The sequence below is a fragment of the Equus przewalskii genome, chromosome 5 (genome assembly GCF_037783145.1).
Source record: "Equus przewalskii isolate Varuska chromosome 5, EquPr2, whole genome shotgun sequence".
Taxonomy (NCBI): Eukaryota; Metazoa; Chordata; class Mammalia; order Perissodactyla; family Equidae; genus Equus; species Equus przewalskii.
In genome coordinates, this window is record NC_091835.1 from 28,794,787 (window position 1) to 28,822,388 (window position 27,602).

The 27,602-nt window shown below is 39.1% G+C and overlaps 1 protein-coding gene and 1 pseudogene across 8 annotated transcripts in view; one reads left to right on the plus strand and one right to left on the minus strand.

The window, feature by feature from the left end:
• The window catches only part of CECR2 (CECR2 histone acetyl-lysine reader), a 160,760-nt gene that overhangs the window by 65,370 nt on the left and 67,788 nt on the right, over window positions 1-27,602 (minus strand). The window lies entirely within an intron of this gene.
• LOC139083723 (small nucleolar RNA SNORD113/SNORD114 family) lies at window positions 1,357-1,423 on the plus strand (annotated as a pseudogene).

Genomic DNA, 27,602 nt, shown 5'->3' on the forward strand with positions numbered 1-27,602 from the left:
ATTTTACTTCCCTATGCAATCAAGTCGGAAGGAGAGTGAAATGAGCAGAATTCTGTCTCAGGAAAAGAGTTCTGAGAGTAGCATGCAGAATGACTGCGGGTACCAGAGGTGGGTGTACACTGGCAGCGTCAGCATCACCTGGAAGTTTGCTGGATGCACAGCACCTCAGGCCCCACAACAGACTTACTGAAACCAGAATCTGCATCCTAACAAGAGCCCCAGGACTCACATGCATAGAGAGTTGGGAGGCGCTAGTCGGGAAGACGAAAGGTCAGAGTCTACAGTAAATACCACAGCAGCTGTGGGAATAGAGAAGGGAAGGATTTGAGAACATGTGAAAGATGAATAAACGCCGGTTTAATGAACAAAAGACATAAATATAACTACCAACAGAAATGAAATAATGCCATGGACCTAAAATGCTCTAAAATATGAGAGAACTCTCATAAATCAAGTTCATTTCTTACATAAGGACTCTGAATGAAATCCTTACATTGTAACCCAACCATACTCAAATGACAATCTCAAGACAAAGACCCTGTTTATCTAAAAACACTAGCAGTAATGTATGATCATAATCAAATCATGCAGACAAAGTCTGGTTATCAATATCTGTGGAATTTAGAGTTCCTGCCTCCACCTCTGAAACCTGTTGAAATTTATTGTATTGAAGAATTAAATGTAATCCAAATATACGGTAGACCACTAAGCAATCTACTCTAAATACAAGACTAGTTGTTATAGATGGGAAGAGTGGGTCATTTGCTCCTTATAGGAAAATGTCATTTCTATCAATAAATTTATTTAGCAACCAACTAAGAATGTGAGGGTGTATCATGAAATTTCTGGTTAAAGTGTTCTCCAAACAATATCAACTGCCAATATCCTTTTATTATTGTTCCCAAACAGTCATCAAATAGAATTACACACAATTAGAGTGAAGTAAGACCTTCAATGACAAAACAAAAGCTAAGACCCACAAAGGTCTGGAGTGACATGTCGAAAAGATAAAATGTCCTTAAATCCACATTTCATTTACATGTAAATTATGAATTTTCAAGTTTGAAACTAACATCTTATTAACCTATCGTGGTTAGCAGAAATCAAAATTAATAAATCAACTGTATATAACTAGATTCTTTCAGAGTCTAAGAACTATTTATCTTAAAATACATGCCCAACAGTTGAACTGTTAATCTGTATAGCAAATCTACATTTTCTTCAGTAAATCTAAGGTAACTTTTTACTCCCTATCTGGACTTTTAGAAATTCCCATGGGTGCTGGGAGCAGAAGATTGGATGGGAGAGAAGCATGGACACTGATGATGTTATTACATATAAAGGAATGAATAAATCAAGACCCATGATAAGAATGTGTGAATCAATAATTATGATTAATAAAATCTGTGACTCTGAGGTTTAAAAGATAAAAGAAGGAAAAAGGTGAATCTGAGGTTTAAAAAAGAAGGAAATAAAAAGTCGTTGCGTTATATTTTCTGCCTGCCTCAGTACCTAGGCTTCATTGGTGAGTCAACCATAGTTTTCTTAACATATCAGCATAAACTGGGACTAACAACCTCTATCTAAATTACAAAAAAAAAAAAAAATTAAATGATCTTGTTCTACCCAACTGTGGTGGACAGGCTAAAAGGGATTAGCAAAAAATTCTCCCCGGTGAACCTGGGTTTGCTTTTTCCAGCACAATAATGATGTAGTGAGTCAGCAAATGGCAAAGGTTGTTGCATTGAAGGGTAGACTATTAGGGATGTTGAATCAGCTCTTCCAAGGAGAACTGAGCAGGCGTGAACTGTCTCTCAAATGACAGAAGCATTGAGAGGAACCATGTGTCATTTATAAATATAATGCAACTCCTCACCCTTGCCTACCATTTTACCCATGGAATACAGTAACTCATAAATCATTAAGAAAATGGGTCTCAGAAATATAAAATTGCTTTTAAAACGTATTTCTATGATATTATGCTTCATAAATCATAAGCTACCTAGATAACCCACCAAAAAATATGCAGACCCATGGTAACTTGTCAGGTATCAGTGAACTTTTCCCTTCTAGCTCAGCAGAACTTAAAATGCAGAATCAATAAAAGGATTAGAATGAAGAATAGGTGATGATGAACACTGCCCCGCCCCCCTAAGCTGCTCCTGGTTCCCGTAGTAACTATTAACCCCAGCTGTTTGTATCAAATGGATAAAACCAAGGCACACAGGCTCATGCCTCAGTTTCTACCACCCTATGGTGAAATATGGACTGAAAATGTTATAGAAAGACAGCAAAGAAGAAAAGAAACAGGAAAGCAATTTTAATCGTGCCAAACAAAAAAGAACTGGCTAATCAGTTAAAAAATTTTCACTTTAATGGGTATAGAGTCAGATCCGCAAGATGAAAAAGTTCTGGAGCTCCGTTTCACAACAGTGTGAGTATACTTAACACTACTGAATTGTGCACTTAAAAATGGTTAAGATGGTAAATTTTATGTTGTTTTTTTATCACAATTTAGAAAAAAAGTTGTTCACATTAAAAGTGTCTACACCTCCAAGGGCTGTTGTAATGATTAAATGCGTATAAAAGCTGGCTGTCCCTGGCACTCGGTAAAGGCTCTACCACATGTTAACATTACAATTACTTCATCTTCCTTACAATGACAGTGCAGGAAAAAAACAAAGATTGAAGAGATAGAAAGTGGTCTTTTTAAAATTCGGAGGTTTTTGAACAATAGAAATTCAAATTCTTTTAATACATGGCCTACCGTGTTCATGAGCCAATAAAACTATCTCCAAAGAACTATTTGGAAATCCAGGTTATTCAAAGCTACACTACTTATGCCTTCAACCCAGAGTTTAAGTCTCAGACTAAAGGCAATAAGGAATATCCTTCTAAAAGATCTCCCCCTCTCTGTGCCCACTTTCTCTCCTCCTCTTTTGTATTTCCTTTTCACTGTGAGCATTGAACTGTGAGCACAGAGATCTGAACTTTGCCAAGATGCTCTGGGATAGAAGGGGGCGTGGGCAGAAAAATCAGCAAATCAGCCTAGAGGAGGGAGACCGTTCCTACTGCTCCTTCTGTAGCTTCAGAGAGTAGGTGGAGGGAATAACAGGATTTGCCCTCTTAGCAGCTGGCGTCACAGCTCATTAGGGACAAGTCTGTTTAACGTGGCTCCACCTCCTCCACCCTCAAGAACAGCAGTGGCTGCTGGGAAAAGAACTCAGGACCAAGCAAGGGGAACAGCTCCAACCCCGACAGGCAACTGGAGGGAGGGAAAGAGGGCCTCCAGCATATTTCATGGAAAAGGTTTACAGTTTTTACTTTAAAAAGTCCCGCCTGACTAATAAAAAAAGATAATTTCCAGTCTTGAGATAGTAAAATGACACAGAATATTACTAATTCCTTTCATGTATAACAACCACCACCTTAACACCTTTTCTTAAATAACATTACAGTTACTTTTTATTGTTTGACATGCTTCTAATCTTTAAAAATTTTCTTTAATCTGGTGCTAAAGAAGGTGGTAAAGAGAGAAAAACCTTCTTTTTTCCAACTTCCAAGTAAGGATCAAGATCATAGATTTGCACTACTGCCACTCAGGCACAGTAATTCCTTTGAGTTTACATAAGGAGGGGGAAAAGGCCCAAAGGAAAAAGAGTCGTATATGCTGTGTTACATTTTAGAAGATTACAAATCTTACTAATTTCCACAAGGACGAACTGCAACGTAGTGAGTATCAGTCAAAAATCAGGGCTTCTGTACAGGACCCGGAACCGTGCCTACACAAAGAAGATGCAAAGCAGGCCCTCTTGAAGGACTACCCCAGCTGCTATCCAAGAGAGAATGCCCAAGCGTGGGCTTAGAATACAGGAAGAAATAAGCACTCTAGCCTCCAGAAGGCACTCCTCACTCTGGCAGCTGATGCTTTCTAACTTGGTATAAATTAATTTAATCCCAAAGGCCTGCCCCATGCCAATTTAGACTGTAACGTATAAATCAGCTCGAGTGGGTATAATGGTGAGGGACCTGAAACTGGCTATTATAACACTTTCAGTGGGCCATGCGATTTATCCCAGGAGTCCCCAAAGGCTAGCAGGTCCCCACTGCGGCTCTGCTGTAACCATACCACTGCTCTCAACCGTCCATGAAACAGCTGTGTCACTGGCTACGCTGTTGGGTAACAGAAAGGAAACCCAGATAGCTCCTCCCCCCAAATACGACTGCTACCCTAAAATATTAGGTTAACTGGAAAATACTAATTACACCAATAAATGTGTAAATCTAGAAGAATACGATTTTCTGAAAAGGTATAAATTACCAAAACTGGTTCCAGAATTAAAAAAAAAAAAAAAAAGGCTCAGAAGTTTCATGGGTCTTGTACCACAAGAAAATGCCTATGATACACAAACAATTCCTGAGCACTGAAGAAGCTGGAAGGCTCCTCAGCACGTTCTGTGAAGCTAGTGATGGACAAGCACAGCCATGCAGCTAAGAGATTGGAAAAAGTAGGTTCTTGGCAAACCATACACACAACCGCAGCAGATACCAGGTTGAGTCGTCTAGACTTCACCGCTCAGACCAAGGCTTTCCATTTAGGGTATGTGTGTTCCCTGGACTCCACAGTATGTGGCCACAATAGAGGAAACCGCCAGGTAGAAATGGCACAGCTTCCTAGAGAATGGGTTTTACTTTGATTTTTTGTTTGTTTTCATTGTTGTTGCTTGGAAAGATATTTTAAATAAACATTTGCATGAATTTTAAAAATAAAACAAGAGACTTCACACAATTTACGTTTGGAGTTCCTTCTGACTATATAGCTCTAGACCTCTGAGGTTGTGCAATCGTCATCCTCTGCCATTAGGAGCTCACTGCTGGATTAGCTGAAGTTATTTTAGGTACTGGGGAGCAACTAAAGAACAAGGAATGCTTTTGGACAGGGAAAAGAAAGAATAATTAAACCTGGAAGGTTAATCTGTGGTTTGCAGGTCACATTGTTAGGGAGAGAAACTGAAGATCCCTGATCTAGTCCAGGGAAGAAGTGATGGGGCCAGCACTAGAAAGGATGAGATGAAAGGAGAGAATTTCAGAAGCAGAGTCAATGAGATATTGCAACTACAGTCACTTGTCACTTAACGACGGGGATCTGTTCTGAGAAATGCATTGTTGGGCGATCTCACTGTGCAGACATCATAGCGTGTACTTACACAAACCTAGATGGTATAGCCTACTACACACCTAGGCTAAATGGTACTAGTCTATGGGACCACTGTTGTGCATGAGGTCTGTCCTTGACTGAAATACCATTATGTGGTACATGATTCTAACTGTATGTGGAGGAAAAAAGGACCAAAAAATTCTAGGTAGCAAGTTTTAATCCTGTTTCCCCCCCACCAAAAGATTATGGTATCTTTAATTGAGAAACAAAAATAAGGACAGTAAAAGTTCAATGGGTGGGGGAATACAGACAACAAAGACTTGATGCTTGAGCTAACGCCCTGGAAGTTTAAGGTGGGAAATAATCTTGCAGTGTCCTAAATCCTGCTTGTTCATATCTGATTGTGTCCTGGTCTCCTACCTGAGAACGGCAGAAATGTACACGCACAGAAAATTTTATATATAATTTCAATGTGTGCGGGGGCGGGCGGGGAGAGTGTCCTTCTGATTGAATTGGCCAGTTTACATATCATGGTCATGTGACAGTGGGATGTCACAAGTGGAAAGGCAACCCTGGCATGTGAAGACACACTCTGTGCCAGGCTCTGTGTTCAGTGCTGGGGATGCAGAGAGGAGGCTTAGGACCCTACTCCCAAGTAAGGTAAGATGTAGAAGGGAGACAGGCAAAAATTAGCAGCAATCTCCATTCAATGGACGATTAGCACAGCAGAGGTACAGTCAAAATGCTCCCATGGAGAGCAGCAAAGGTGGAAGATGAGCAGGACTCAGCCAATGCACTCCAAGGAGGTGGGAAGAGCAAGGTTCTCGGTAGAACGCGGCTCACGTCTACGAATGAAATGTTAAAAATGAAAACTTCCTAACAATCTGTGCCGAAATCCCTGGTATTGCCCAGTGCCTCCACAGAGTAAGCGGTCACGAAACGTTCACAGAGAAAACAGAAAGAAATTAGCTACTGGGAACAACCAGTCTAAAATAGAAATGTGTAACTTAAGATTTTCAGAAATGGCTGAAATCCAAACAAGAGAAGAAATCTGTAAAAGCAGGACAAACTAAGAATGACCAGGGTGTAATTATAAAAAAAATAGTATCAAATTCTCATTGGGGGAAAAAAAAGAATGTTATAACCAAAAGGAGACAACCTGTATGCGATCTATGATGTGAAAAATGCCCCAAGGTAAAGAATTTGGCAGTGTTTATCCAGCCCTATCCTGGGAAAGCGACTGATGATATCGGTTATGGGGGCAGAAATATTTCATCAGGCCTGGGAGACATTATCCCCTCAAGACTAATTCATTCTCTTTGATTCTCAGCTCTTTTATTAGTAAGTGGGTCTTGGTATTAGGAAGGTGGTGTGTGGTGAATGGCAGATGTGAATAAAACAACCATGGAAGGATGTTAATCCAATTTTAAATACACAAAATATCATTTTGAGACCTTTGGGCTATCAACATAGTTAAATTTTTCAACCTACAAAGCTGAAGACCAGAACTGGGAACCCATAGAAGCCAATTAGCAAATGAACACACATGATTTTGTTGGGCTGAGCAAAGAATTTTCAGCAAAATTCTCTCTCACAAAACAGAGTTATCTTGAACATAAATACTAAGTTTCTTCTATTACAAGACACTCACTCAATTGTTTTATTTTTGGATAACAGAAATTAAGAAACAATAGCCTGAAACAACCTCAATCAATGCCAGTTTAGCATGCTTACAGAGGTCATTTGATTGAATCCATTTTACAAGGAAACAAAACTTTACAATGATTCAGTAATAGCTCTGGGGGTGTGATATCAATTACAAGTGTTGAATGCCACTATAAAAGTCACATTAAATAGAAATATATGTATTTATGTTATAATGATCAGAAATATACACCTACAGAGAAACTGAGAAACCAAACTATGCTACTATTAAATGAAAAGGTACTTGTGACTTGGGATAAAATTTTCAGAAAAAAGCATCAGAAGCAGATTCAAAACCTAAGATGAAAGTGAGGTTGAAGTATTCTAGTGTACTATTAGTCCTTCAAAAGTGGTTCTAGTGATAAATTATTTCTGGAAATAAAGATGGGGAAAAAAAGCAATTATTTCTAAATTTAAAAATTCAAATGTTTATGTAAAATCCCTAAAATAATTTTTCCAAACAGAAATTCGGCTATTTCATCTCTGTCATTAAAAGTTTATATATACTCTAAGTCAGTATTCCGAAAAAGTTTTATTGAATCATCTCATTGGGAAGATGGGGTATTGCTTACATTTAAGCATATATGGGAACTTACACATGTTACTACTACTACAAAAGTGACTGAGCCAGAATTCCTAACTCATGCTCTTCCCACTTTAGGAAAGGGAATCACACCTCTCATAAAGGCAGAGACCATAAAAGTCTGGAAAGGGGAAAAGGTGTGGAGAATAATATTTTACAATGACCCCATTTCTTCTAAAACATAGCCTGACTTCATTATATTCCGTAGTCAACTTTCAAACAGATCAGAATCACTACCTACACCCCACCCATAAGAGAATCATTACCCTACTACCCCCATCCAATATTCCATTATAACCAGTTATTTACACATACCCTTCTAGTTCTCCAGGCCCCAATCTAGAAGGCATCTTTATAATCTCCAGATTTCTCCCCTCTATTTCTGTTTTTGCTTCCATCCCCCTTCATCCTCCACACAAAAACTGTATTTTTAATCAAGTTGACTAGTAAAATAATCCAATATTTCCCAATTAGGTTTTATCAACAACTGTAGTGGGAAATGTTAACTTCATAGCAGGAAGGAGTTGAAAGGTAACAAGAAAAAAACCGGTTAGGGTCTTTAAGTATTAGGCAGAAGACTGAATTCGATTAAAGATTTTGATGCAAACAACCTGGAGGATAGAGGAATAATACAGGTAGAAGATCAGAAGGTACATTATGAACAGCAAAGGACAAAACCAAGAAATAGGGTTACCGGTGGTTGTAACAAAATATTAGATACAAATACTTTGTAGAATACTGCAGTATTCTGATGACATTTATATATGGAAGAGACTGGTATCTCCAGGACAGGCCAAAAGACATTAAAAAACAAAATAAAACAAAAAACTGTTGGAAAGCACTCATTCATACATCCACATAAGACTCTGATTCCTCAAACACACAATGAGCATAAAATAAATGTAGATAACTGCCAAAATTAACTGAAATTGGGCCATGGTAAAAAGGAGTCGCAGAGCAAAGATACTCTGTCAAATCTCTACCCCTCAGGTATATGCAGCAGAGAGTTGGCAACTGCAACACATGGTCACTTCTCTGACAACTTAAGAATTGGGAATTTAAAAAAAACATGTGGATACCTTTTAAAACTCTTTACCAGTCAAGAAATTTCATCAGCTGGCCTCAAGCAATGAAACTCTCGATTAATTATTTGCCTCAAACTGATGAAACAGTAGTTCACTTAAGAGTGAAACTCTTCACTAAAATGACTGGATCTCAGAGATGGTAAAAAAAAAAAAAAAATCTCTGTGCAAAATATTACTGCCAACATTAGTGCTGCAGACAAGTGACCAAGTCAACTCTAATGAACGGTTCTCAGCCCTCATTATGCTGGACCTAAAAGAGGCATTTAAATTAGTTGCTTATCTCCTCCATCTTAAAACACTTTCTTCTCTCGGCTTCAAAACACTTACTCACCTCACTGGTGTTCCTTTTCCATTGTCTGGTTTGCCCCATCTCCTTTAATTCTAAATGTTGCAGAATACCTCTGGGGCTTGGTCTTTGAACCTCCCCTCTCTTCACTGTCCTTTTGATGAGCCCATCCAGCCTCATGCCTTTAAATACCATCTATTATGCTAATAACTCTCTCCCTTTATAGCTCCACACCACTCCTCAGAATATCCAATTGGGTACATCACCACTGAGTGTCAAACAGGCACAACAAACATAAGGTAACCAAAACTGAACTTGTGATCTCACGGTTTCCATTCTGCCCTTCCCAATCTCACTAAGTGCCATCTTCTTCCAGTTGCTCTGGCAGAAAATTTTTCAGTCATCCTTGACTCCATTTTTTCTCTCATTTTCACATCCAATCCATTAACAAATCTTGTCGACTCTACCTTCAAACCAGATTCAGAAATGGACCTCTCTTCTCACTACCCTCGCCACGACCTGACAGCCTCCTCACTCAATTCCCTGCTTCTAGTCTTGTCTGTCCACGTTAACAGCGAGCACGCCACTCCTCTGTGCAAACCCAAAGTTTATACTCTGGGCTTTAGGATCTTACCTTGCAGAGCCTCCTGCTGACACCTGTCATTTCTTACTAATCTCCTATTCTTGCTCACCCCCGTCGGTCACGCCTCTTACCTGCTCCTCAGACACCCTCAGCATGCTCTGGCCTCAGCCCGTTGCACCTGCTCCTCCCCTGCCTGCAGGACCCCCGCCCCTAGCATCCGCACAGTTTGCCATCTCACCTCCTGTAAGTCCTCATCATTCCCTAGTCCATCTGTGGTGCTCTTATTTTTCTAATTAACTTATCACCTACTATATGCATTTATTTTCTTTCTTCCATTGCCATTATGTAAACTCCTTGGAGGAGCCTTGTCTGTTTTTTGTTCGTGGCTGTGTCCCCAAAATCCTATCTGCCTGGAGTAAGCATTTAGTAAATATTTTTTTAAAGAAGTTGGCCAGCATCCATAAGCCAAGATTCTAAATTTAAGACTACATCCCAATAAACCCTAAAGTCTAGCTATTGTATGGGATATCAAAAATATGAATATTAGAAGCCTATTATGAAAATAAAGCACCTGAAACATTTTATGATCACGCTAAAGTTTGGTCTGAAGTCATTTAACAATTACCTAGATCTATGAAAACTATTTTCTTCAAAAATTAAACTTGTAACTATTCACTAACACAGCAAATACAGGTGTTGCTCCGAGGGAAAATTAAGCTCACCCTTGGGTTGAAGACACAAGCGAGAGAGAAGCACTTCTCTGGGTGGAAGCAATGCTGAAGAACACTGGACAGCTAAAGAGCTCCACTTTGAGTATTGTTAAATCCATGTTTTCCTCTCTACCTCCACTGCCACTGCTCTAATATGGACAGGATTTGCTAATCAACACTCTCACCTGGACCTCCAAGCTGACCTCCCACCCCCAACACAGACAATCTAACCCGCTGCCATATTAAATATGCTCAAATTCAATTACTGTCATATCACTTGTTTAGAAGCCTCCAGAGACCCCCCCACAGCTCACCAAATTGAGCAAGCACTAACTCCTAAGCTCGCCATTCAAAGCCCTTCTGAAATGACCTCAACTTACCTTTTCAATATTCTCTCCCATTAAGATAGAGATCTTGGGGGGGCCGACCCCGTGGCTGAGTGGTTAAGTTTGTACGCTCGGCTTCGGTGGCCCAGGGTTCAGATCGCAGGTGCGGACATGGCACCGCTCTTTAGGCCACGTTGAAGTGGTGTCCCACATGCTGCAACTAGAAGGACCCACAACTAAAATATACAACTATGTACTGGGGAGATTTGGGGAGAAAAAAAAAGCAGGAAAAAAAAGAAGACTGGCAACAATTGTTAGCTCAGGTGCCAATCTTTAAAAAAAAGAAAAGAGATCTTGGGGAGAACCAACTAATTGTATTTTTCAAAAGTAACAGGTACTTCCCAGTTTTTACTCCTGTCATTTCTTCTGTTAGAATAAACGTCCTTCCTTCACTTCCATCCAATCCAATCACAGGGGACAAAAATAGCAAAACCCTGGAAAGCAGGCTGATTTTCTGTGCATCCTGGTGCACAGAGGCTTGCCTGTGAGAAAGGCTGGCCTGAGTTATGCCTGCCTGAGCCCCTAACAAATATCTGCTAATTGGACACTGCTAATTGCTTTCACCTGGACAAACTGGTCTATTGATAATGAAAGGCCCAAACTCCTGTACCCAGGAGTTTCAAGAGAGAGGCTGAGTCTCTCAAACAGTGGTAAATTAAAATGTGAACCTTAATCCAAAATAGGAAACACGGAAGGGGTGGGGAGTATAGGGTGTGCTATCTTTATTTTTTTGCCTGAGGCACCCATCAGCTAAGAGTGCTTGAAAAGAGAAAGGGGCTTGAACAATACTGCCTCAGCACACAGAGAATAGTTAAAAGAGGATCAAGGAAATCAGGTTGTTTAATAAAAACTCATCATTGTTTTAGGAGATTGGTTGGAATCAAAACTAATGCTAATAAGTTGTCTGGCAAAATAAGTTGCTTTGGAGGAAAAGAATAAACTCTGAATCAAGAGAGAAAGAGAAGAGACGCTTTCCTCAAATAGGATTAACTAAGACTTTCTGCATAAACACAATTTTCTGCTTCTGCAGATAAATAACAAGTGCTACCAGCACAGCAGCTCAGTTACTGGAACCAGTGGGGAAAATCTATCACAGGAACGAGTGTTTCCTCAATGTTGGGAATTGGGGAAGCAACAACAAGCACTTGTACGTCGACAAGGAGTATAGCTTTCCCCAAATAGGTCTCCAGATTTGGCAAAAGGCCAGCTAAGACTAAACCAAACTTGTCGACCATATCCTCCTAGTTTTTGTGGAGATGAAAGACTACTCACCAGAGAGACCCAGAAATGAAGTCTTAGGCAGGAATTTAAAGTATTTGGTGCAAACGAGAGAGGTTTTTTCCCCCAAAATGAAGTTTGGGTTTGTGGAAGAGAAACATGGGACGTGAAATATAGGATGTAGCAATGCAGACAACGTTTAAGATGGTGATTCAACTATCAGGCCATAGATTAAGATACTAAAGAGTGGCGGCATATGACTAGGGACAGAGACTATCCATAACATCTAAGACTGTCTCCATACAGGCTTGCCAACCTGAAGCTTTAAACTTAAATGAGAGGGAGCAAGAAAACTGACTAGGCAAGAAACTGAACCCCCAAAATCAAGACTCCTGAGTGATTGGGGAATACATGACTCACGCAGGGGCAACCTTCACTCCCTCTCAAAGGTCCAAAATGAGGGAAGACAAAACATCAGAGGAGACTCCAAGTTACAACTGTAAACAGGTCAGTGTCATGGGCGAGGACTACTGAGGACACTGGACTGCCTTCTGGGCTGGAGGAAGAGGGAGTGTCTATAAAATAAATGCGTGCTGACCTAAGTAACATTGGAAATGAGTGGAATCTGTGAGATTAAAAGGCAAAAGAGTGTATAGAAGCATTGTATTCTGGTTGATAGAGTTGTTTTCCATGGGTTAACGATTCTTATACTGATATACATGTATACTGGAATTGAACAATTAAACTAATGAACGGCAGAAGGTGGGAACCCAGTTTCTCACTGCTGGAGTGAGAGTTTACAGATAAGCAAGGGGAGGAGGCTGCAATGATCCATGGGGGAATGGATCTGAGTTGGAGACATCAGAGTGAGCTCATGTTTAGTCTTACTACAGAGAGGGTTACACACGGAAATATTTGTAAATATACGTATATACACAGGTTAGTATACACTCATATATCTCCTTGCTCTGCCAGCTGAGAAGGCCTAGAGCAAAAATTACCCAGTAGCAAAGAGCACACCTAGCACCAAAATCTTGGTTTCTAACACCATTCTCCAATAAAAGGAACCAGAGCTCCTTGGAGAAATGGCTGAATGTAGGACTGGGGCAGGAAATATACAAAATGAGCCTGGAGCATCTTTTAGTGTCTGAAAGTAAGGAAGTACTCAAAACCAAACAAAACCACCCAATAGCCAACTGAAAGCGCTCCCAATGGCCAAAGCTGGAACAATCTGAATAACAACATAAATCAACTAATGGACTATAAAGCTATAAAAATACATGATATATGTGCAAATAAAAAACAAAATAAATATTTATGGATCTATACTGATATAAATTTTAAAAATAATGAGTCAAATAAAAACCTGTATTGCTAGGGCATAATTTGTGGTTTAATGGAATATAACATGGAAGAGAAAAAGCTACTGAGTACTGGAGAGGTCTGAATTAGAAAAGAGAACTGAGCAAACAGAGGATGGCTAGGTGGGAACAGAGCTCAAAGGAAGGACGTCTAAGGAGCAGCTCCCGGCAAGGCAGGGCACTTGGGCCATAGCAGGCAGACTCACTCCCACAGACAAGAGCAAGCTGGGTGAAAGCAGCAGTGATGTACACGTGAAATACACAATGGGCCTCTCTTGCAGGAAACAGGGAGATGATAAAGGGACTGGGTTCTGCGGCAGAGTTTTTGTTTGCTTGGGGGAAATTTGTTTCCTACTTTATTTCAGTTACTTGTGCCCTACTGTGCCCCCAGCAAATACAACCTGAGAAACACCTGAATAGCATACTTTAAGCTGTTACTGGTGTAAACACACGCGGCCCTTCATAAAGACAATTTACAAAGTGCTCTGCTCAAGGAGTTGAAAGGGTGAGCTGCTTCTCAAGAGTTTGCTTCAAGAAAGAGTTGCTTTAGACTGCCTGTTTGAAAACCCCCCACACTGAAGACTTTCAAACAGGGAGGAGGGCGCACACTGGACTTCACTCACGAAGATGTTTAACAGTCTAAAAAGCTGCCAGCTATAATTATTTTGACTGTATGTGGCTTTTGTTTTTCTCTTCCTCTACCCTCCCTTTTAAAAATATTTTTGGTAGTAAGAAATTGCATCTTTGCTCTCAATCTTTTTTCTCAAACATAAACCCCAAGTTGACCCTGGCGATTCTTAGGGGTCTGAGTCATACCATTCTGCTGGATCTTAGCACAACTGGCAATATCCAACAGAAACTAAAATCAAAACTAATCTCTTAGAACATGTGCCTATTTAGTTCCATCTTATCATATGACAAGGGTTAATATGAAAACAACTTCATCATTAGAGAATACCCCTTAGTGTAGGAAAAACTGTTTCTAAGGTAGATCAAATGTTTAAGTCTAGTTCACATCCTTGGTCAGTCCCTTGCAATACTTTTGTGTAACTAACTGGGAAACAAAAATGTGCTTAAGGTGAGGGAGGATGGTTCTCTTTTACTTTCTCCAGTTTAAGCTGGTTTCTTTTAAAACTGATGCAGATGGTAATTCACAATTAACGACATTTTCACAAAGCTAAAAGTCACTATTATTCAAATATGCTAACCTCGTAGCATATTTTTAAAGCTCCTGAAATTAGATTTTTTGTTCCTTTGAAAGATGTTTTAAAACAAAGTACCTAAAATTGTGTTACGCACATAAAGAATACAAAACTTCAACTCAAGAAATCTGTTCCTTAATAAAAGAACACACACAGAATACTGCATCTTTTAGTAAGTGCTTTCAAGAATATTTGGTAATAATAACCTAGTAGCTTTAATTCTTCTGTGCATGATCAGGATGTGCCTGTTTTCTAATTAGTCTTTTTATTCATTCTTTAAAAAAACCTTTTTATTTTGAAATAATTATAGATTCATAGGAAGTTGTAAAAAAACTATACAGGGATGTCCTGTGTACTTTTCACCCAGTTTCCCCCAATAGTAATATCTTGCATAACTATAATAGAATATCAAAACCAGGAAATTGGCATTGGTACCGTTTCACTCGCCATATTGATTTCATCAGTCTTACATGCACTCATTTGTATACACATACATACACACACACAGTTCACTCTTTTTTATTGCTGAGTAGTATTCCACAGCATTGGCTGTACCACAGTTTATTTAACCATTCACCAGTTGATGGACATCTGGGTTATTTCCAGTTTAGGGGCTATAACAAAGCCACCAAAGTAGAGAAATTTCTAGTTTTCATTGTGAAACAACAACTTATTAACATGGCCAACTTTAAGGGCTCTTTGCACAAAACTCTAAATCTAAGAAGGAGAGAAGTAATAAAAATTAAAGCAGAAATAAATAAAATTGAAACCAAAAAAAAAAAAAAAGTAGAAAAGATCAATGAAACTAAGCACTGGTTCTTTGAGAAGATAAATAAAACTGACAAACCCTTAGCCAGACTCACTGAGGAAAAAAGAGAGAAGGGTCAAATAAATAAAATTAGAAATGAAAGAGGAGAAATTACAATGGATACCACAGTAATACAAAGGACTCTAAGAGAATACTATGGAAAACTATATGCCAACAAATTGGACAATCTAGAAGAAATGGATAAATTCTTAGACTCATACAACCTCCCAAAACTGAACCAAGAAGAAATAGAGAATCTGAATAGACCAATCACAAGTAAAGAGACTGAAACAGTAATCAAATCCTGCCCAAAAATAAAAGTCCAGGACCAGACGGCTTCTCTAGTGAATTTTACCAAACATTCAAAGAAGATTTAGCATCTATGCTCCTCAAACTATTACAAAAAATTGAAGACAGAACACTTCCTAACGCATTTTACGAGGCCTACATCACCTGATCCCAAAGCCAGACAAGGACAACACAAAGAAGGAAAACTACAGGCCAATATCGCTGATGAATATAGATGCAAAAGTCCTCAACAAAATACTGGCAAACAGAATACAGCAGTACATCAAAAGGATGACATACCATGACCAAGTGAGATTTACACCAGGGACACAAGGATGGGTCAACATCTGCAAACCCATCAATGTGATACACCACATTAACAAAATGAGGAATAAAAACCACATGATCATCTCAACAGATGCTGAGAAAGCATCTGACAAGATCCAACATCCATCTATGATAAAAACTCTCAATAAAAGGGGTATAGAAGGAAAGTATCTCAATATAATAAAGGGCGTATATGACAAACACACAGCCAACATTATACTCAAACAGAGAAAAACTGAAAGCCATCCCTGTAAGAATAGGAACAAGACAAGGGTGCCCACTCTCACCACTCTTATTCAACATAGCACTGAAGATTTTGGCCACAGAAATTACACAAGAAAAAGAAATAAAACCTATCCAAAATGGCAAGGAGGAAGTGAAACTCTCGTCATTTGCAGATGATATGATTTTATATGTAAAAAACCCTAAAGAAATCCATCGGAAAACTATTAAAAGTAATCAACAACTACACCCAAGGTGCAGGGTACAAAATCAACATACAAAAATCAATTGCATTTCTATATTCTAATAACAGAAAGAGAATTCAAAAATACAATCCCATTTACAATTACAACAAAAAGAATAAAATATCTAGGAATAAATTTAACCAAGGAAGTGAAAGACCTATACAATGAAAACTCTAAGACATTATTGAAAGAAATCAATGATGACATAAAGAAATGGAAAAATAATCTTAAAATGTCCATACTACTGAAATCAATCTACAAGATTCAATGCAGTCTCAATCAGAATCCCAATGACATTCTTTGAGGAAATAGAACAAAGAATCCTAACATTCATACGGGGCAACAGAAGATTCCAAATAGCTAAAGCAGTCCCGAGAAAAAAGAAAAAAGCAGAAGGCATCACAATCCCCGATTTCAAAATATACTACAAAGCTATAGTAATCAAAACAGCACGGTACTCGTACAAAAACACACACACAGGTCAATGGAACAGAAATAAAACCACACATCTATGGACAGCTAATCTTTCACAAAGGAGCTAAGAACATGCAATGGAGAAAGGAAAGTCTATTCAATAAATAGTGTTGGGAAAACTGGGCAGCCACATGCAAAAGAATGAAAGTAGACCATTACCTCTCACCATACACAAAAATTAACTCAAAATGGATTAAAGGCTTGATGGTAAGACGTGAAACCATAAAACTCCAAGAAGAAAATACAGGCAGTACACTCTTTGACAATGGTCTTAGAAGGATCATTTCAAATACCATACCTACTCAGGCAAAGGAAACAAAATAAAAAATAAACAAGTGGGACTTGATCAGACTATAGAGCTTCTGCAAGGCAAAGGAAACCATGAACAACACAAAAAGACAACTGACCAATTGGGAGAAAATATTTGCAAATCATATATCCAACACGGGGTTAATCTCCAAAATATATAAAGAACTCATACAACTCAACAATAAGAAAACAAACAACCTGATCAAAAACTGGGGAGAGGATATGGACATTTTTCCAAAGAAAATCAGTATATCTCCAAAGAAGATATAACGATGGCCAATAGGCACATGAAAAGATGTTCAACATCACTAATCATCAGGGAAATACAAATCAAAACTACAATGAATATCACCTTACACCTGTTGGAATGGCTATAATTACCAAGACAAAAAACAAAAAATGTTGGAGAAGATGTGGAGAAAAGGGAACTCATACACTGCTGGTGGGAATGCAAACTGCTGCAGCCACTATGGAAAACAGTATGCAGATTTCTTGAAAAATTAAAAATAGAAATACCATATGACCCAGCTATCTCACTACTTGATATTTATCCAAAGAACTTGAAATCAACAATCCAAAGAGACTTCTGCAGCCTCATGTTCATTGCAGCATTATTCACTATAGCCAAGACATGGAAGCAATCTAAGTGCCCATCAACTGGTGACTAGATAAAGAAGATATGCTATATATTTCCAGTGGAATACTACTCAGCCATAAAAAAAGACAAAATCGTCCCATTCGCAACAACATGAATGGACCTTGAGGGTATTGTGTTAAGTGAGATAAACCAGACAAACACCGTATGATTTCACTCAATACGTGGAAGGTTAAAAAACCCACAAGGACAAAAAGAATAGACTAGTGGTTACCAGAGGGGAAGGGGGTTGGAGGTTGAGCAAAAGGGGTAAAGGGGCACATATATATGGTGACTGACAATAATGCACAACTGAAACTTCACAATGTTATAAACTACTATAACATCAATAAAAAAACTCAAGTTTCATTGTTTTAAGTTGTAAATGACAAAATATTAGGGTATTGAAACAGTAGAGCACTTTGAAAGCAGCAGATTTGATCCCAACAAATTCAATGTTCTATGTTGCCATGGGTCAGCTCTTAGGAGAATGGCTAAGTGGAACTTGAAAAAAGAATAAGAGGAACTAGCATAGCCAGAAAATAAAGCATATTATAAAACCATAATAAAAGTGTGATGTTGGCATTAGATAAAATGAAGGAGAATGGAAATCCAAAAGCAAACTCAGCTATACATAAACTTTTAGAATAAAGATGGCATTTTTATCTATGGTAAACAGTAGACTATTCAAGGTGCTGCAATCATTTGTTAAAAATTTAGGGGAGAGGTTTTGATTTCTACCATATATCACGGGGATTAAAGAGTTACTTACAATGCCAACTATGAAAACCAGAAGAAAATATGGATAACGCACATATCATAATGGAATGTAGGGAAATGCAGTAAGATCACTAGGTGAAACCAACAACTCCCTAAGTTAGTGGTGATGAGTTTAAACCAGACTTGCGGGTATGGTTGTGTATTTTTGTTCAGCTACATTTACTTTCACAGCAGGTCCTAAGATATACATAATAGGAAGAGTCGGATTATAACCAAAACTGGGTAAGAGTGTCAGGGTAAGAGACAAAGGAGTGGTAGCAGGCAGACTCTAACATGCCCCTGTTTCCCCAAATTATCACTGCATCCTAGCACTCAAGCCTTGTGTGATCTCCTCTCCTTGAATGTGAGCAGGATCTGGGACTTGCTTCTGACCAAAACAATACAGCAAAGGTCACAGGATAACACTTCTGTGATTACGTTCACATGGTAATGTTTGTCTTGCTGAGACAGTCTCCCCCTAGCTGGTTTCAATGAAGCAAGCAGCAATGTTGGGAGGTTCATGAGGTGAGAAATTGAGGGGCAGCCTCCGACCAGCAAAAATCTGAGGTCTTCAAAAGAATAAACAAATGGGACTTCATCAGACTAAAGAGCTTCTTCAAGGCAAAGGAAAACAGGAGTGAAACAAAAAAAACAACCCACTAACTGGGAAAAAATATTTGCAAGTCATACATCTGACAAAGGCCTAATATCCATAATATATAAAGAACTCACACAACTCAACAACAAAAAATCAAACCCAATCAAAAAATGGGCAGGAGACATGAATAGACATTTCTCCCAAGAAGATATAGGGATGGCCAATAGGCACATGAAAAGATGTTCATCATCACTGACCACCAGGGAAATGCAAATCAAAACTACACTAAGATATCACCTTACACCCATTAGAATGACAAAAATAACTAAAACAAATAGTAACAAATGTTGGAGAGGTTGTGGAGAAAAAGGAACCCTCATACACTGCTGGTGGGAATGCCAACTGGTGCAGCCACTATGGAAAACAGTATGGACATTCCCCCAAAAATTAAAAATAGAACTACCATTCGATCCATCTACCCCACTACTGGGTATCTATCCAAAGAGCTTGAAGTCAGCAATTCCAAAAGTCCCATGCACCCCTATGTTCACTGCAGCATTATTTACAATAGCTAAGATGTGGAAGCAACCTAAGTGCCCATCAACAGATGATTGGATAAAGAAGATGTGGTGTGTGTATATATATATATATATATATATATACACACACACACATACATAATGGAATACTACTCAGCCACAAAAAAGAATAAAATCATCCCATTTGCAATAACATGGATGGACCTTGAGGGAATTACGTTAAGTGAAATAAGCTAGATAGAGAAGGACAATCTCTGTATGACTCCACTCATATGAGGAACTTAAAAATGTAGACAAAGAGAACAGATTAGTGGCTACCAGGGGAAAGCTGGGGTTGGGGGTGGGCACAAAGGGTGAAGAGGTGCACCTACAACACGACTGACAAACAGTAACATACAACTGAAATTTCACAAGATTGTAACCTATCATTAACTCAATAAAAATTAAATTAAAAAAAAATCTGAGGTCTTCAATTTTAAAACTTCAATACAACCAGGTAAACTTGGAAGCAGATCCCTCCCCAGATGAGCCTTCATATGAGACTACAGCCCCAGCTAATACCTTGACTGCCACTAAGCTGTGCACAAACTCCTGGCCCAAAGAAACAGTGAGGTAACCAACATCCATTGTTTTAAGCTGCCAAGTTTGCATCTGTTATGCATTATTACATGTCAGCAGATAATAATGCAGGCCATATACAACAGAAGAACTATAATAATAAACCATGAAATCAGAAGTAGATCAGGAGGGTAGGGAACACATGAATATAGGGACAGTATCTATGTTATGTATGTATGTAAATCCTGGGGATATAAAAATTGCCAGAGCCACAGTTCCAGGAGTAGGCTAGCAATGGTCAGAATGGTATGCTTGAAATTAAAACTTTGGAGATTCTGCAGTTGTTGGTAAATGAGAAAGTCTAGGCTTTTTCTCACTGTCACACTCAGAAGACACTAACAGGTACTTGTACAGCCTTCTCAGGACTATAGACCTGTTTTTTCCTGCTAATTCAGGCCTACCCAGCCAAGGGGGTTGGGAGGGAGTGCTGGGGGACCATCTTCTCAACCCAACCGTTCACTCATGACATCCCAAATGGTAAGCTCTGGCCTAGAGCAAGAACATGTAAATGAGTGGCTAAAGCAGGAAAGACAAGCTCAGTGGAAGAAGGGAGGGCTAGGAACCAAGAGGCTCGAGTGTTGGACTAGAGTACTGTAGATAGTGACATAATCAAGATAACTGATAAATAAGGGGGAGTGACAGGAAGGTATATAGATGACTATAGCAAGAAAAAAAAAAGCAGTTATCATGAATTCTTAACTTGGGGGCTTTAAGGAGGAAGAAGACAGAAAGGTTCTGGAAGTAGCAATGAGGAGTAAGTTGGACACCAAACTCACTTCTAGGCTCAGTGGTAGGAGGGCTAGAGGTAAGAAAACAGCCACGACCTAGAGGGCTATAAGGAAGCAGTGTCCTCATGAGAGAACTAGTTTTAGAATAAAAAGTGTAGGAAACATTCAAAAGAGACTGATGATGGGAATTTTGCTCACGACTGACGGTGGATGTTTCGGGACTTAGGAAGGATGTGAATCAACGCCCTATTCCCTCACTGAGAAAGGTATTATGAAAAGAAAGTCAGCTAAACTAAACAGTACACTTAGTGACATAACTGGTTTATGTTCTGATGAAAGCTCCTTATCTGGTGTAGACAGGGACCATACTTTGAGCAGTACTGGTCTAGGAGGTGAGGGATGGCCCATGAGTCTTAAAGTGACTGACATAAACAGGAATAAAGAGCCTAAGAGAACAGTTCAAATAGAACAAAGACAGCAAGTGAGTGAGTTTTGGGGGAAAGGAGGAGTGTAGGCTTGCCCAGGAAAATGGTGGAGTTCTGGGGACCCTGTCCTTCTCCCAATGTAGTATGAAGGCAAAAGTGAGAGGACTATTTAGCATCCCTGGCTCTCTGAATGCCAGCAGCACCCTCCAGTTATTGTGAAAACCAAAACCATGTTCCCCAAGAGCAGCAGTGACACATGCTGTTGAGAACCACTATTTTAGAGCCCAGCAGTGTGGGTTCACTTTCTTCTGCATTTAGGGATAGGAATATCTGAGTGCAAAAATTTTAAAAAATCAATAAAAAAGACTGCGTTTGGCATGGAAATATTATATAACTATAAATAACAAAGGAAAAAGGTAATAATACGCCTAACACCCTCCTAATTTTATTAAAGATAAATGAATAACATGGGGCTACAGGTTACAATTTTCTTAAAATTTGGTATTTTCCAAAATTTAAAAACTAATCATAAATCATTCTGGATTGGTTATCTATTGCTGTGTAACACTTGACCACAAAACTTAGCAGCTTAAAATAACAACAGACATGTGTTATCTCTCACAGTTTTAGTGGATCAGAAATTTGGGAGCAGTTTGGCACGGGCTGCTCTGGCTCAGGGTCTCTCATGAGCCTGTAGAGAGATGTTGCCCAGAGTTTCAGTCATCTGAAGGACTGACTGGGGCTGGGGAATCCACACTTCCAAGGTGGCTCACTTACTCAGTTGGCAAGTTGATGCTGGGTGTTGGCTAGTCAGTTTCTCTTCACAGAGGGTTGCCTGAGTGTCCTCACACCACATGTTCATCACTCACAGCATGCGATCCAAGAGACCAAGGAAGAAGCCATAATGTCCTTTATGTCCTAGCTTCAGAAGTTGCACACTGTCCCTTCCACAGTATTCTATAGGTCATAGAGGTCGGCCTGATTCAGAGATAAGGGGACAAGGACACTGGCGAGCATTTTGGAGGCTGGCTATTACTTACTTTTCTAAGCTGAAGTTATTAAAAGCCACTAACAGTAAGTTTGTCTCTCAAATCCAGCAGCAACAGTAAATTTTCTGACTCCCTGTTCAAACCACAGCTTAGCTCTACTCAGATGGCTTCCTTAAAAGAAAAGTCAATTTTAAGAATTTCACATCTAAGTCAAAGATTTCAACACTCCTCTCTCAGTAATTGATAGAGGTAGCCCCTACTCAACAAAAACAGTAAAAAAGTTACACAAGCATTGCCTGTTGACCAGATCTGTCAGCATCCCGATTCCTCAAACTAAAAAGAAGCTATGAATATCACTGAAATTCTTATTTACCTAATAGTAAGATGACAGAACAAAAGGTGGCCTTTTCTTAAGAGTATAAATTTATGGATAAACTTTCTATTTTTTTCAATTAAAAAGTACTTCACATATTAGTACAAAATTTCAAAAAGTATAGTACTTCAATTGATGGCAGTATTAGCTAACTCATACTGGGCTCTATGTGGCAGATACTGTGCTAAACTCTTTACATGCCTTATCTCAATCATTTTACAAATAAGGTGAAAGAAAAGAGGAGGTGCCCTCCTGAGAGCACAGTGCTGGGAAACAGCAAGGCCAGAACTTAACACATTTGATGCCTGGCACGTGGATAGGTGTGCCTAAAGCTAACCCTGTACTGGCCCAGATCAGAGAACTCCAGTCTTAGATGAGCTGTGCTTGTACGATTCTGAGGCACATAAAATTTCATCATAGACCAAAAAAGTCATCAAAATTTAGATTCATATCAAGCAAATATTTCTAAAACCAAAAATATAATTCTCTCTCTTAAGATTTTATTTTTCCTTTTTCTCCCCAAAGCCTCACATTACATAGTTGTGTATTTTTAGATGTGGGTCCTTCGAGTTGTGGCATGTGGGATGCCGCCTCAGCCCCCCCCAAAATATAATTCTTATGCCAGTCAACTCGATATCCTTTATAACAAGGAGAATGCAGCGTTGATGTATCCATTTGGTACATAAACTATTCTAAATGAAAATGTGGCTAATACAGTATTCGCCAAATTTTAAGGAACATTCTCATAAATGGGAAAAACTCTTTTTAAGATAGTTGGCAAGTTAATTTTTCAAATTCACATACCACTTCTAGAAATATGCACAAATATATTTTTATCACCAGCATGAAAAGACCTAAACATGCACCAATAAGGGCAAAATTATGGTATATCCCCACTATGTACTACAATGTATTGTATGGAGGTGGAGGGAAGAAGCTCTCTGTATTTATTCATTCAATAAACATTTGTGTGTGTACTCTATTTCATAAACAGGAAAGTGACGTGGTGAATGAGAAAGACCTCTCTGCTTTCATAAAGTTTACTGCTGGCAAAAAACACAGATAATAAACAATTAAGTTTTTAAAAATTTACAAGTCATGATGAAGTAATCTCTTTTCTATCTCACTCTTTCCCTAAGTGATCCCTAAGTGATCCCTTCTGAAGGCTTTAAGAACTCCCTGTACACTGAAGGTTCCTAAAATTATCTTTCCAGCTTAGAACTCCAGACTCTCTATCCAACTTCCTAAACAATAACCAATGTCTAATAAACATCTCAAATTTAATGCTTTCAAAAAACTGAATCTAGATAGCACCTACCCCATAAGTGTTCCTTCCCCAGTCTTCCTCATATCAGCAAAAGGTACTTTTACCTCCATTGTTTCAGCTGCTCAAGACAAAATCTTTAGCATCATCCTTAACTCCTCTCTCTCACACCCTATATCCAATCCAACAGCAAAATCTGTTGCCTCTACCTTTAACAGATCAAACACCTAACCATGCTCATTACCTCTACCTCCATCACCCAGTTTTCTTCCTCCTCTCCTCTTAGGCCTGAGACCTTGAAAAGAATCTCATATGCCAGAGGGATCCTTTTAAAAGACTGCCATCACAGTCAGAATAAAACTCAAACTTAGGTCCTGGCTTAGAAGGTCCTAGATGGTCTGCCTTCCGACAACCTCAAATCTGAACTCCTACTATTCCCCCGACTTATATCAGGCCCAATGGGCTCACTGTTAGACCACTAACATACCAAGTCTGGATGTGGCCTCAGGGCCTTCATAGTTGTTTCCCCAACCCAAACCCTCCACCATTTCTAGACATTTGCATTACCAATTCTCCTTCTTCTAGAACTATTCAAAAGATAGGCACAGAGTGCCATGCTATTATACACATGAAGGGTAGGAACTCTAGTTCATTGCTGTATACCTAGTGCACTGCTGTACGTACGTGTGTGTGTATATATATATATATTTTTTTTTTTTTTTTTGAGGAAGATTAGCCCTGAGCTAACATCTGCAGCCAACCCTCCTCTTTTTGCTGAGGAAGACTGGCCCTGAGCTAACATCCGTGCTCATCTTCCTCTATTTTATGTGGGACGCCTGCCATAGCATTGTTTGACAAGTGATGCGTAGGTCTGCACCTAGGATCGAAACTGGCGACCCCTGGGCCGCCGAAGCAGAATGTGCAAACTTAACCACTGCAGCACCAGGCCAGCTCCCGCTAACATATTATTTTTTATGGAAATAATCTGGGAAACTGGAAAAGGAAGTCTTGCTGAGATGACATTTAACCTGAGACCTAAAGAATGCGAAGCAGTCAGCCACAAAAAAGTATTAGAGCTTTCTAAGCAAATGAAACCATAGTTGAAAAGCTCGGAGCTTCAACAACCTGAGGAACCAAAGGGATCTTGTCAGGCAGGAATGGCATGAGCACAGTGAAATGCAGCATGAGATGAAGCACGCAGGGGAGATATCACACAGGGCCTCGTAGACTGAGACAAGAAGTCTCTATCTGCTTTGACGAGGAATGGGACTTATTTATGCAGAAAAATGGCAAGATCTGAATGTGTTCATTACTCTAGCTGCTGGCGGTGCATGGATTAGAGGGGGCAAAGAAAAGCAGGGGGATCAGCTAGAAGGGAACTATAATAATCCAGATGTGGGATGACAGTGGTTTGGACTGGAGCAGTAGCAGGGCAAGAGACGAACAACAGAGTGGAGAGATTCAAGATCTATGATGACTGCAAAACCAACAGAACTGCTAGCACCCAGGAAGGTGTGAGGCAAAGGAAAAGCAGGAAGCTAAGAAGACTCTTAAGATTTTGGTGTAGGCAAAAATTCAGTCAATAATGATGCCACTTATTATAATGGCTAAAACTAGATTAGAAGTTGGGGAAATCAAACTGACAAAGTAACTTAGTAGGAAGAAGGAAATATATGCACACAGGTGATGGTTCCATATGCAGAAAGTATTTCTGGAAAGACATGACCAGTGGTTAATGAAGAGATCTTTTCATTGCATACACTTTTGTACTGTTTCAATGTTTTAAGAAATTAAGTTAATCTATCATTTTTCCCATTAAAAACTAATTTCTTCAGCTTTATTGAGGTATAACTGACAAGACTGTAAGATATTTAAAGTGTATAATGTGATGATCTGACACACAGACATTGCAAAAGGATTCCCCCCACTGACTCAATCAACACATCCTTGACTCTACATGTTTATTCCCCCTTTTGGGGGGTGGGGTTGAGAACATTTAAGTTTTACTCTCTTAGCAGATTTCAATTATACAGTAGTGTTATCAAGTATAGTCACCATGTTACACATTAAATCTTCAGACTTTATTCATCTTATAACTGAAAGTTTATACCCTTTTTACCCACCTCTCCCTATCTCCCCCACCTCTTGGCAACCACTTTTCTAATCTTGGCCACGGGGCCAGCCCCCTGGGTTCTCTATTCTGTTTCGTTGATCCATGTATGTGTTTCTATGCCAATTACATAGTTTTGATTGCTATAGCTTTATAATATAGTTAGAAATCAGGAAGTGTGATGCCTCCAGCTTTGTTCTTTTTTCTCAAGATTGCTTTGGCTATTTGGGGTCTTTTGTGGCCACATATAAATTTTATAACTTTTTTCTCTTCTGTGAAAAACCCCACTGGAATTTTGACAGGGATTGCACTGATCACATAATTGTTTTGGGTAGTATGGATATTTTAACACTATTACGTCCAATCCATGAGCACAAAATATCTTTCCATTTATTTCTGTCTTCTTCAATTTCTTCCATCAATGTCTTATAGTTTTTCAGTACATTGATCTTTCACCTCCTTGGTTAAGTTAATTCCTAAGTATTTCATTCTTTTTGATGCTACTGTAAATGTGATTGTTTTCTTCATTTCTCTTTCTGATAGTTTGTTGTTAGTGCATACAAATGCAAGTGATTTAAATTGATTTTCTGTCCTGGAACTCTACTGAATTTGTTTATTAATTCTAATAGATTTTTGATGGAGTCTTTAGGGTTTTCTACATAGACCATTTGTTGCTGTTAGAGCCACTGAGTCGATTCCACCTCCTAGCGACCCTGTGTACAGCACAGCGGAACCCTGCCCAGTCTTTTTGTACCACCCCCTCATCTTCTGGTGCTATACCAGACAAGGGTCTGCTGCTGTTCACAGGGTTTTCATGGCCAATTCTTCCAGAAGCCGGTGGGCAGGTCCTTCCTCCTAGTTTGTCTTAGTCTTGAAGGTCTGCTGAAACCTGTCCACCATGGGTGACCCTGCTGGTATTTGAAATACCAGTGGCAGAGCTTTCAGCATCACAGCAACAAGAAGCCACCACAGTATGAGAACCCACAGAATATCATGTCATCTGCATATAGAGACAATGTTACTTCTTCCTTCCCAATTCAGATGCCTTTTATTTCTTTTTCTTGCCCAACTGCTCTGGCTAGGACTTTCAGTACTACACTAATTTTTAAAAAAACCCTAATTTTACACCATTCTTTTCCTCCAATGTATCTAAATTGCTTGCATGTACATTTACAACTTAAGACTGTTCAAATTCCATGTAAGAAAAAACAGGAAATTCAAGCTGCTAAGAGAGCAAATTCAAAGATTCCTGCTTCCTATTGTTCTCATTTCTTAAATGCAGAATGATGTTTATTACATAAGCCTTGCATCTGTTTATTCAGGCTCATTTACCTCGCATGTGTTGAAGATGCAGTGCTGAGCCTCGATCCTTGTCTTTGAGGAATCTTGTCTCATAGAAATGCAGCTATGTACATAAATAATTGAAATGAAGTCCAACGGGAGCAGTGCTGCTCTGCATAGGGGACTGACACTGCAGGCAGGGAAACTTACCAGACTACTGCAATCGTCCAGGCAAGAGATGCTTAAGTACTAAACAAGGAACAGATGAAAAAAGGTTAGGAAGTAAGACCTGGTTACCAATTAAATGTGTGAGACTATGGAAAATGGTCTTAACT